The sequence below is a fragment of the Chelonoidis abingdonii genome, chromosome 1 (assembly GCF_003597395.2).
Source record: "Chelonoidis abingdonii isolate Lonesome George chromosome 1, CheloAbing_2.0, whole genome shotgun sequence".
NCBI classification, from domain to species: domain Eukaryota; kingdom Metazoa; phylum Chordata; order Testudines; family Testudinidae; genus Chelonoidis; species Chelonoidis abingdonii.
In genome coordinates this window covers 218278512-218287279 of record NC_133769.1, presented here as the reverse complement: position 1 = coordinate 218287279, position 8768 = coordinate 218278512, and positions in this window count along the sequence as shown.

Below are 8768 nucleotides of genomic sequence, written 5' to 3'. Positions count from 1 at the left end.
CTGTCTGAATTGTATGATGGACGAGGATGGTGTATCCCGGTTGGGTTGTGAAAGTACAGGGGAATGGTTATAGGAGACTCTGGGTCTGTTTGAGTTGTTCCTCAGTTAGCATCTCTCCAAGTTGGGGCCCTCTAGGGTCCTCCGAATGTGTTACCTGGGGACCCAGTTCGGGTTCCAGCGGGTATGGGTTAATTAAGAGTCCCTCTCGCTCCCGTCAGGTTTTGAGAAGGTTTACATGGTACCGTTGCATTTTCTTGCGCCGGTTGGGCTGGTTGATCTCATAGGTCACAGGCCCCACCTTTCAGACCATCTCATAAGGCTCTTGCCACCGGGCCAGAATCTTTGATTCGCTTGAGGGGAAGAGGAGTAAAACCTGATCTCTGGGATGGAAATCGCGAGTCAGTGCATCCTGGTTGTAGGTCTGGGCCTGAGCTTCTTGGACGGCCTTCAATTCTCCCATGCCAGGGCCCCAGCCTACATAAGACACTCCTGGAGCTGGAATACGTATTTTAAGAGGCCTTGGGTGGGTGATGGGGCTTGCTCCCATGTCTCCCTCATTAGGTCCAATAGGCCACATGGGCGACGACCGTACAGTAGTTCAAAAGGGGAAAATTTTGTAGATGATTGGGGAACCTCCCGAATCGCCAGGAGCAGAGGTGGAAGTAACTGGTCCCATCGGCGGAGATCTTCTCGGGGGAACTTGCGTAGCATGTCCTTAAGGGTCCAGTTAAACTGTTCAACCAACCCATTGGTCTGGGCATAGAAGATTGACGTATGTAGTTGCTTGAGCCCCAGAAGCTCACACACCTGCCGCAACTGCCGAGAAGTAAAATTGGTGCCCTGGTCCATGAGAATATCCCAGGGCAGGCCTACACGGGCAAAGACCTTCACGAGCTCACCTGCGATGGTGCGGGCAGTGATGTTTCGGAGGGGGATTGCCTTGGGGAACCGGGTAGCATAGTTCACCATGACCAATATATACTGAAACCCAGCAATGCTTTTGGGGAGAGGCCCCACCAGGTCCATGGACACACGCTCGAAGGGGGTTTGATCAAGGGCATGGGGACCAGGGGCGCCTTGGGGGTCTGTGCAGGAGCAGCCAATTAGCAGTCTAGGCAGGACTTATAGTAGTTCCTCTCCTCCTGGTGTATACCCGGCCAGAAGAAGCACATCAATATCCTCCATCAGGGTGATGGCAGCGGCTAGCATCACAGGGCGATGGCGGAGGATCCAGGCCCTTCCTCGCGGCGGGAGTATGTGGACAAACTGTTCCAGCATGATTTGTTCGGCGAGCTCCTCCGAAGTTCGTCTTTTAGGCTGCAGCCACCACTTACACGCCTCCCTTAGCTCCTGAGCCACCATCCAGGGCCGGGCCCCTGTGGGGTAGGCCAGGCTCCTAAACTGCTGCCGGAAGGTTTCCGGACTCATGTCTAGGGCATCTAAAGTTGCCACCTTTACTTGACTGTAGTCCTGTGGCGCAGCCGTGGATAGGCCCCGATAGATCGTCTGAGCAATCCCAGTCATGTACAGGGCCAGGAGGGTAGCCCATTGGTCTGGGGCCCAACCAGTGACCTGTTCAAACATTACGAGAAAGGCTTCTGGGTCGTCGTTGGGGCTCATCTTCATTAGCCGGATAGGCGGGGCGTTGCCAGGTGGTCCCGGGGGCCCCACCGACTGGGCTCGGCAGGATGGGGCAACAATGTCGCCAACTGCTGCAGGCATTGTTGCTGGTGGTCCTGGTTCTGGCGTCCCAGTTCCAGGATCAGCTGCTGCTGTTGTGTCCCAAGCTTCTGGACCAGTTGCTGCTGCTGCTGAAGCTGGGCTGCCTGCTGCTGCTGTTGGTTCTTTGCCAAGAATTTAATAAGCTTGTCCATGTCCATGGGCTGCCTTGGACAAGTCTCTTCAGATCCCTCGTCACAGGGATCAGGGTTTGGGACGGAGGCTCCCCACTTCTGGTATCAAGTGTAAGCATCCGCTTTTGGGGTTCGCCCCTTTCTGGGGCGGCTGGGAGCCAGGCCGCCTCACTACACGAGTCCAGTGCACTGGTGAATTAGTCTGGTGGTCAGGAAATGGCCAGAAGCTCAGGCCCTCAGGCAGGGGCTGAGCCAAGAGTCTTGTCTTGGAGGCCCAGACCCTAGTTCTGGGCGGGGCAACAAACAATAGTTCAGGGCTCAGACCCTCAGGCAGGGGCTGAGCAAACAGTTCAGTAAGTTAAGTAGCCCAGGCTTCTGGGCCTGAGCGTCGGGGCGAGGGGGGAGACTGCTACCTGTGAGTAGGGTGGCAGGGGGGATGAAGGCCTGCCTACTCCTCTCCGTCCCAGCCTGGGGCCCTAACAGCAGCAGGCAGCCTGCTGCTGTGTCAGTGGGGATCCTGGCCGCAACACACTGACATTGGCTCCGTGTGTGCTGCAGCCAGACTAGGGTCAGCTGCCCCCGGGCTACTTCCGAACTCCCCCTCAGGCCCTACCTGGGTCCTGGCATTGTGCTATGGGGGGTCCAGGAGCATAGGTTCGTCAGCGCAGGGGTTGGGCGGCAGCTTCGGCAACCCCTCCGGGTAGCAGGTGCGGGGCAGCTCCGGCAGCTCCTCTGGGTAGTGGGCGCAGGGTAGCTCTGGCCAGTCTGGGAGGCCGCCTGGGGCTGCAGGAGCTTCCCAGTCTCGGGCTCCCCTAGGGACGTATGCTCTCTCCAGCGGCTGGCCCCCTTCTGAGGTTGGGTCCTTTATACTTCCTGCCTTGTGCCTTGACCTCTGGGGGGTGGGCACAGGCTTCTGTGGCTCTGCCCACTTTGGCGTCCATAAGGTCTCGTCCCTCTCTGGGGCAGCTGGGAGCCAGCCCGCCTCACTACATATCCATAGAGAAATGCTATTACAGGGAAGAGTGATTTTCCATAATTGTTAACGTAACAGTAATACCCAGCACTTTATCCCCAGGCTCCAGCAGTAATAAACTTAATTCAATACATGTAAAGAAAATAACTTTCTTGTGGCAAAATGGACAGAAATTTTATCAGTTGCTACTTGACGAGTTACAACTGTGTGTGTGTTGGGCACAGGGGGAAGAGAAGCTGAATTAGCTTAATCCTGAGTCTGTATGTTTTATAAAAAAAAAATGTTCTCTCGGAACACAATATGATTCATGTTCAGAAATATAGTACTTGGGTAGGGTAATACAAAGAGGTTGCTCTGCAAGTGTAACACACTGTTAAGAGTGTGTAACATGTCCCCCCTCTGGGTCTGAGCCACTGAGCAGGCAAGGCTGTTACAGCCACAAAACCTGTTTCTCCAACTGAAAGTCTGGAGACTCATGCATGTAGCTGTAGAGAGTTCTGGTTCAGTCCCCAGAGCTGGCCATGATGGTGGCCATCAAACAGGTTCTCATTACCAGAGCTGCTGAAATAAAGCATTTGCCATAAACCTCAAAGTCTCTTCGGTTAGTAGTTGGAAGCATTTGCAAATCTTACCCCTGCTTATGAAAAAGCAAAGCCATGCTGCAGTCATTCAAATAACTCAATCTGACAAACCTCTGTCCTACAGGCCAATCGCTTGCTGACTCTAAAGAGCTTTCCCCAAACCTGAAGCAACCTGGAGCGTACTGAGAGGTAGTTAGGGTAGCTGACAGCAGCCTCTGTAGGGGAGTCAGCTAGTTATGGAAAGGTTGAATTCTACCTGAAGGATTGAATTCAGTTAATTAAAACTTCCAAGTTAGCTTCACTTCCAGCCTCTGGAAACTTCTGCATAAACCTCTCACAAAAATGCACTATCACCTAATTGTAATGTAAGGCAAAACAATCATATTTCAATTATCTAAGGCTAGTTAACTGAAACTCTCACTTATCTGAAGTTCTGATATGTCCAGTGAGGTTTGACTGAAACTCCTCTGGTTCTGTGGCGCTTCAGAGCTTTGCAGAGCAAAAGTTTCAGCCCAATGTGATATAACCTGTGTTGGATAAGAGTTCTTATGTAGCTTAGCTCTGCAAAGCTTCTAAACAAGCTTCAGTTTTACAGAACTGCTAAGCTCAACAAAAGTGGCCTAAAGAACAAGCTCGCCTAGCAGGTGCTGGCCAGCTTTATAACCTGAGAAAATTCCCAACCACCTGTACTTCTAAACTCCTTCCTCACCCTGGCTAATCCTATTCTGAAAGTGATGATAAACCATAAGAATTTCTACAATGAATGACTATCATAACTGACACTCTTACTGTCATTCACAGCAGAGGGATCAAAGACTGAATTTGTGTAAAGATAAAACTATCTTCCTACTCTGTATGGGTAGTCCCTCCATGTCAAGGCTAATGCATGTTTGTGTGGAAACTTGCACTGCTAGTGCTGACTGTCAGGCAGCTAAAGGACACCTGTCTAACACTTCCCTTGAGGTAGAAGTTTATTTATGGTGCTGCAGATTTTAAAGTGCAGTCCAATGCTTTATAGTGCGTTTATAAATATGGTCAGTTGCACTCCATAATCCTGCCACCATGGAAACCACTTCAGAATCTCCTGCCAGCTGCAGAGTCAGAAGGACGTTTCCTCCTTCAAATGCAGTACAATCTGGTAGGTGATGAAGGCTTATAATAAGCTACTTTCCCCTTTATGGCAGCAGCAGGACCTTCAAAAGGCAAGAGGTGAACAGCAATCTGAATCCCTCTGTGGAGGAACTCCCAAAGTCTGTTGTCCTTTTCACAGCCTTAGGTCATTGGTTGAGCTAGAGTTTGTCATGAAAAGTCTAGACATACTATGAAGTGCTAAAGGCTTTGGGTGCAGTTTACTGCTTTTTTTTTTTTTTTGGTTGATTTTTTTTTTTTGTTAACAATACTCCAATGCCTACAGAACATCAATAATTAATATTGGCTGATCAAGCCCTGGGGTGTGCCAGATTAAAGAAAACATCCTCCTAAATTCTGCAGAGATACTCCAGTTCTGTGAGATTTTGGAGGGGCATGGAAAGCATAGGGAAAAGAAGCTGGAGTTGAATGTCAGGAAGAGGTAAGAAGTTAGCATCTAAGTAAAGGATCTAGAAAGGGCAAGGAAGAGATGCACAGAGTAGAATGAAGGAAGAGAAGGTAAACCAAAAAAACAAAAAACAAACAAACAAACAAACATTCAGTCTTTTCAAAGCTTATGCAAGTCTCCAACATATAGAGTATTTGTAATAGAGATCAACATTACTTAACGGGCAAAGTTGGATTATTTTTTTGCACATTTCATTATGTTTTTTTTTTAAATGGAATCCTTTGTAAAAAAAAAAGTATTAAGGCACACAGGGTAATATAGATAAAAAGGGCCAATCTTCCAGTTACAATACACCTATTTTTAAAAAAAATCAATGTCAATCTTTAAAACAAAAATGGCTGTCTAAATGAAAATAATGATTTCATTTAAACAGGGAGTGAAACAGGTGTCTATGTGTGAAACTGTATTAAACAGTAAATATTTCTGTATGTAATTTCATGAATGCAGTCTGGGTACACAGCTGGTGTGAATCAGCATGGTTCTCTTACTTCAGAGGAGCTATACCAATTTACAGCACCTGAAGATCTGGCCCACAAACTTTGGAAAGTTCTGTCACTACTTTTCAGAGGTTCACCCATCACTAAATAAAATATTAGGAAATAAAGACTGGCCTCATATTGTTCTTAGAAAATAGGAGTGTTGTTCTTGGAACAACTTTAATATGAATGAGTGTTATATTAACTGCTTTAGTATGACTTTTTTATACCCTACTGTATGACTGACCATGCAGACAGTCTCTTTTGGGTAAAGAAGATCCAACTCACTGTTGCACATATATCTCCCTGATACTTCTACAGAATGTGAATGACTTCTGCTAGTTACCATGGGGATGTGATCAAGGACCATGCGATGCATAGCAACAATGTTCCTATTTTCTGCCACTTTTGCTCTCATAACAAGCAATGAATGACTGTACACAGAGCAGAAATTTCTCCTCTCTTTCTATCACTTTCCTATTTTTCCCCTCTTCCACCGGTGAACAAATTTATGATATATGCTGGATCTTAAATAGCTAAATCTGAAATCAGATCAATGCCTTCATATCTCTAAAGGAATTACATGAAATGCTAGATAATGCTTGCTCTTTTCAAATGCCATTCATTAGAAAATTTTGGGGAAAAGAAAGTCAACCAAATTATCATAGATAGATAGAGCGATCGATCGATCAAGGAAACATATTAAAAAAGAGCAAGATATGTAATAAGGAATATTTTGCCCTGAATTAAATGGACATGAAAGAACATAGAGCATTCTGTTCATATTAATTGGTCCTTTGGTCATAAAAATAAGTAGCATTCAGCTAAACATCATTTACTATTTATTGAGCTGTGTTCCCTGGGTTCATTTTTTAATGCATATTCATTTTCCTCTCAGATCCTTTGTGTATTCATGATAATTAACATAGGCATTGCTACATCCACAATTTTCCAGGGTGACAAGTCATCAAGTAACAAGACAGAAATCAATGTTGCTTGGTCATATGCTATTTCTTTTTTTCTTTTGCATAATTAGTATGCAGGAACCTTGATTTTATTAGCTGATATCATTTTGAGAGGTAGATCTAATTATATTCCCAAAGGGAAAAGACAAAGTTTAAGCCTTCATTGCTACTTACACAACACAGTGACATAGCTTTCTACTTAGGGCCCCTTACTGTGTGGACCTTTAGAAGAGCAATAATGCCTGTTATTACCATTATCTCTTAGTCACCTCTCTCTCTCCATGGGTATCTTCTTTATAAATCAAATTCCCAACAGATTAGACAGCTTTAACTGTGTCTCACATATGAAAGCCATACATATTGAATAAACAGGAATACATGGCTGCTTTCAACTGGCCAAAGTGCTATGTTAACGTGTAAATTTCTGACCTATACTCAACAGTTTCCAGGGTAGTGTGATGGGTTGCCCACACCATACATGATTGAAAGGGGTTAAGATGGCCAGACCGGCCAATTAATTCCCCAGGCTGCACCTGAAGGAGGAGCTAGGGAGCAGGAGTGGATTAAATGAGGCCCAGCTGGGCAGGAACAGGAGGGGCCTATATAAAGTCCAGGATCTGAGAGAAGAAGGAGAAGCAACTACAGACACTCCCTGGGGGAAGAAAGGTTAAGGGTAGTCCACAGTAACTCCCTGAGAGGAGGAAATTGGGAGGCTGGTGAACCCAGAGAGAACTGGGGGAGCTAGGAAGGTAGGAAAAAGCTCAGGGGAAAAGCTGCAAGATATGGGATAGCACAGACCTTGGCTTCTGACCAGATGGCCCCTGAGCTGGAACCTGGAGTGAAGCTGGGCCTGGGCTCCCATACCAGCCACTGGGAATGTGGCACAGGTCAGACAGAGGACAGAAGACTGCCTGGGATGGTACAGGGAGATAAGTAGTGAGGGGAAACACGTTGTGACCTGGCTAGAGGGCTGAGTCATAAAGAGGATGCTGCAGTTCCTGGAGTGAGAGAAGGGCTGCAGAGGAGAAACTGATGGGGTGTTGAAAGGGGTGTTGGCCTCACCGAGTTAATCCCCAGAACTGCCAGAAGGTGGCACCGTCCAACAGTGAGTAGAGCAACCCCATCCCAGGTAGTGTTAATTGGTTGAATAAATGAGCCAAGTTTCTCATTATGTTTTGAGAAGTGCCGAGAGGGAGGAATAGACACTTGAGATATGGAACAACAATCAGGTACATATGGAGCAAGTGATATGTTAAAAGACAAGTTCCTGGAAACAAGTTTGCCTATGGTCTTCCATCCTCCTGCAAATGCAGAACAGCTAGTGGATTGGTTCCATCAAACAGTTAGCAAGGAGGCACAGAACAGCAAGAACCTGAGGGTATTGTGATAACTCTTTTGAGAACTCAGGTCAGCACAGACAATGTGATGAATCTGCTAAGGAGGCAGTTGGATATTGCTCTCTCTCCTAACTGGAGTTTGGTTGATAGGTCAAGGAGGAGGACATTGCAGTAGCCATGCTGGCAGAAGCCATTTTCTGAGTGCTTATTCGGACAAATCAGGTGCTAGAATGTAGAGGTCCTAGCAACTAATGTGCTCTTTTAGCTCAAGGAAAACCTATGCCATGAATTAGGGATAAAATAATACAATTCTCACCTACTCCCTGCTAAAAAAAAGTCTGTCACAAGCAAGTGGCCACCTGACTATAGTGAAAATCTCAAGCAAAATGACTAGGCAATTTAGTAGCTACAGAACTTCCATTAATTTTAATGGGTTGTATGGCTACTAAATTCCGTTACATAGTTTTGAAAAACCTCAGACACTAATAAACCTAATTTGCTTGATTTTGATCCCACTTGGTAATCACAGGTGCATCAAGTTGACTCATCATTTCCACTTGGGAAAGAGAGTGAGATGAAGGGAAAGAAATTCTAATGGAAAATAAATTAAACAAAAAGAAAAATAATATGACATTGTTGGGTAACATTGTTTGATTGGGACTTAAATAAACAGCAACAAACTATGCATTTATGACAGTGTTGACCTTAAAACTCTAAAAGAACAAAATTCAGACATATTTATTTAAACAGATACAGACTCATGATATCCATAGATAACCATAAATACTGAGCAGTCAGCAGACCTAATAGGGAAGAGTAAGACATTCCTGCTCTCCGCTAATATTGGGGTCATATCTTGGGTAAATGAGTAAGCCCTAAACCTCCCTGCCAGGGTCACCACAGAGTCTTCATTCGTAGATGATGTGGAAGAACACAATGTCAATGGAGAGGATGGCGATGAATCATATGCCTTGTGATAGCATATA